Source organism: Symsagittifera roscoffensis, chromosome 9 (assembly GCF_963678635.1).
Source record: "Symsagittifera roscoffensis chromosome 9, txSymRosc1.1, whole genome shotgun sequence".
Taxonomy (NCBI): Eukaryota; Metazoa; Xenacoelomorpha; order Acoela; family Convolutidae; genus Symsagittifera; species Symsagittifera roscoffensis.
The window spans coordinates 53334117-53338417 of record NC_087070.1 but is presented as its reverse complement, the minus strand read 5'-3'; positions in this window follow the sequence as shown (position 1 = coordinate 53338417).

The window sequence follows — 4301 nt, the reverse complement described above, 5'->3', positions numbered from 1 at the left end:
GAAAGGACCGCGAAAACTCGGAATAAGAAAGGGAAGAAAGTTTGAGGCGGAATAGTTGAAACAAGGAGTCGTGCCTCCGAAGACGAAAACACAATGTTAGAGATAGATATCCATCGGAACCCCGCTCTTGATGAGAACGCCATGAAACGATTGAAAGATCATTCGCTACACATGCTAGTGTCAGACGAAGTGTTGCGATTGAAGCCGTCAAAAAAATTTTCAGCACACAGCTCAAGATGAAGCCAGGAATCGATGACGATTATCAAGTGACGATTATCAAATGACCTGTGGTTCCAAGTGACGATTATCAAATGGCCTGTAAGAGAACTGAACCTGGCGGAAAGCGAATGAGAGAAGTCAACGGAATTCGTGGACAGGATGTGCCAGAAGACACTCGAAGCATTCTGGACTGAGAGCGTCCGAGGACAAGAAGTTTTTGAGAGGACGGATATCATAATGAAAGGATTGGGAACAGGATGGACCGCTTCCATCCTGCCGAAAATCTATCCAGGACTATCTCGCTATCTAATACGGCAAATCTTCAAGTGCGTAACAGAACTGTCTATCGTGGTGATCCTGGGACTGTTGTGACGTTCGGATCAGAAAACTTCAGAAAAGGACTAACTGTGCTGCTGACCGAAGCAATACAGAATATCCGCTTGGACGGACTGTTGACACTGATTGCCACTGACACATGGAAAGCTAGGGGAACTGACACCTTAGGAGAAGTGGAGAAGTTTGACATGAAATGGGCCACATCCTCTCGTACAAAGATGCGGAATTCACGACACACTCTAGTTCATTACTTGTTGCAGCAGTATCGTTTTGGCACAGGAGAAGATAAGACCATTGAAAGAGAGGAGGACGTGCGGCGTTTTGTAGGAGGTATGCCTAGCTATGAACACCGACCCTTAGCAATTATCAGGGGCGTCAGCGAGTTAGTGACGATAATATATAGACTTGCCCTGACGTTCACTTTCCCTGATACGTAGCAGCTTACAGGAGATAGGTGTTGCACCTGAACCTTATTGCAGTATTGGACGGGAGTACACTCAATTGGTGCTAACAGAATGTAGAGTAAAGCAACTCTAGAAATAATTTAGGATAATTAAGTCTAACTCAAAAAGTTTTGAATAAATCAGTTTGAACTCCAGAATAAATTTTTTATCTGTACCATTGGGCAGCTTCAGCTGTTCACCTTTCCACTCAAGGTTCACTCTGGTCCAATCGATTGTTTTTCTCTCTCTCTCTTCCTGAGCTTTCCTATCGGGAACAAGATAGCTCTACTCGCGTCGTGTAATTCTGGTAAAGTTGCAAATAGCATTTTTCTCTCGTACTTTTTCAGCACTTTTTCCGCGATTATCACTCGACTCTTCTGATCGCTTGTTCTCGTATTTTCAGTTGTCGCGAGAAATTTGAGCATGATAGGCTCAATGCAAAATTTTGAAACATTACTTTACTCCTCAAAATCAAGATCAAACTTTCAGCTCACAGGTAAAACTTCCACATATGACCGACTGGCAGAGATAGGGCCCATACTGTTAAAAAATCTCATAATCAGAGGGTAGTTTGATATTTAGACCACCCATTTTCATTGGTAAAGAAGCGATGTCTCTGAGCTGATGGCAAAAATTATATTTACCAAATAAACATGGAACGAGATTTTCCTGCATATTTTTTGTGGTATTGAGGTCAGTTTTAGCTTTAAACGATAATTTTTCTTTTGTACCCTTTGGCGTAACATGAGTACACGTTTTGCGGCAATGTTTTTTTGCAATCTTGTCAAGTTTTTTTTCAGTAATTTGTTATGTTTTTCTAACTGAGTTTCGATGAAAGTTTCACATTCAGTCTCGGATCCTATGACAGAACCATATACTCTGGCCTCTTTCTTCATTAAAATTTCGCTATTTTTGAATACTTTTTTTGCCTCATTGTATTTTTAATCTTTTACAATGAGCTGGCATTTCGATGACTTTACATGATATCCAAAATAATTTTTTGTTTGATAATGTTGTCAAAAATTGTTCTTAAGCTTTTCAAACTTCCGACTGCATTCCAATCGTCTGCATACAATTTCTGAGTTAAACTGTTATCGTTGACTAGTTTTATTAAAGGCAAAGTGGCTAGCCGGTACATCGCCATTGCTAATGAGTCTCCTTGTGTGGTTCCTTCTCTAGAAAGGATAACTTTTTTTTACGAAGAATTTGGATTGATTAGAGTATGAGTTCTGTATAGCGGATAGTATAGAAGTGCAAATATATTTGCAAGGTTTTTCAAAGCCAGGTTCCGGTTTTTTAGCGTCTATCAGTAAAATTTCACTAGAATCTGTTTTCTCGTATTTCTTCCTTAGCGTATGAATTGCATATTTGAGGCCTTATTTTTGGCCAAGGCATAGTTGGTAATTCGATCCGGGTACCATAAGTTCGCTTTTGAAGCACTTTGTGATCGTTTTACCTGTTATTCTGCGGATCACTTCGCCTATCCCAATTGGCCTAACTACTGGATTTTTATCGAGTGGAAATAGTCAACAGACATTTTATGGTTCAAGAAGCTCAGGACTTAGTATTTCTATCCATGATTTCTGTGCGGTTTTGGCTAGTGCTTTCGATATTTCAACTGACTGTTGACCAAAGTGCATTCGCATGGGTCTCCATTCATTTGCATCCAGGCTTGAGGGTCCATGAGAACCATGTGTTGTCATGGCAGCGTTCCTAAAATTCTGGGCATTTATTTGGTCAAATGTGGATGAGTGGAAAGGGATTGTATCTTCGGAGCATGATGTTAAATTTGTTGTTTAAGGGCTCCGTGGGAGGTTGTTTCTCAATGAGGATTTTCTCAACAGTTTGACATTTGAAGGTTTCCTCGAGTGAGAGAACTCCCTTAGAGTTATCAGTTAATTTAGCAACAGCACTCGATAGTTTTCCGTTGCTCATTGTTTTATTAAACTGCTGTACTTTTTTTTCTTACTTTTTACCAACCGATTTTGCAGCGGTTTTCCCTCGTTAAAAATTTTGTCCAGTTCGCCCTTACGCCATTGCTTAAGCCTTCTTGCTATAGTTTTGGAGTTCGATCTATCACTCTCCGATATGGTTTTTCATAGAATATGGTGAGGGAAAATCATTGTAGCGTGCATTGCATATATGTTTTCTTGTGTTTCAATTAAGGAATTGAGGGCTCTGTTTAGAGTTTCTTTAAAGTTGAACCCAATTCTGTTTTTGAGAGGATCATGAAGATTGGTTTCCGGTGCACTACTTGGCTGTAGATTGTTCTCATTTTATCTATTAGATCAAGTGTGGGATTTGACCAGGGGTAGGGTGTGGCTGTTACGATTTCGTTGCTGTTTGCCATTGCAGGATTCTGGTAGTTGGGTCTGAGAGCTTGCTGACGTTGAGTTGAAGGGAATTGGAGGTCAGTTGAAGTGTTGTAGGTAATCAGGGAGGTGCAGCGAATGCAGCTGAAATTATCATCGTGGTCGCTGTCTCGGTTAAGGCCGCTGCTTATTACATGCATGTAGACTGCGCATGTTGTGCACCAAATTCCACGGCCGTGTAGGTGGTTGTTACTTATGATGCAGTGTGTTTGGTTGGACATTATATGAGGACGAACGGTATCGTTAGATTATCAAGCGAAATTAGAAATAATATAGGCAAGAAAATTTGTAGAGAATTCACTAACGAAGAACTAGAAGTGGATGCCGTCTCGGCAGAACATTTGAGGGGTTGATTTAAGTTAAGATTGGTCAAAACAATGAGTGTGTGTGGATGAACAGATTTAATATTTAAGTAAAACTGCACATGGTTATGAATTTAGAGTTTGCGATTAACATCATTGTTGTTGGAGCATTGGGTTATTTTAGGGATGGTTAGGACTTTTGGTTTAAGCTTTTGTAACAAGGTTGATTTAGTTTTTCAATTTCTCGTGGATAAAAAAACAAAAAAGTGATAGGTGGGAACAGTACAACCTGTGGTGTTGTTGAAGAGAGGTTCTACCTGCTCGCTCTTTCTTGCGTCTAGATAAGCCAGGGAAGCTTCACTCGCCTTCAGCTGGGACGGTGGGATTTGCTACGATAATTAGAAGAAGCAAGCCCGGCGTGCATATGATATGAAAACACACAAGATTTAAATTTGGACTTTTTACTAAGTTTATCGCAACAATCGAATGTTGTCCCCGATTAACCAGACAAAATTTGAAGTTCATGAAACACACGCCCGAAAGTAAATACCGACCGAGAGTAACGCTAAACTCTAAGACAACTGGCTAGCGTCTCAATGGAGCTCTACGTGCTTTTAACCGTCTCTACC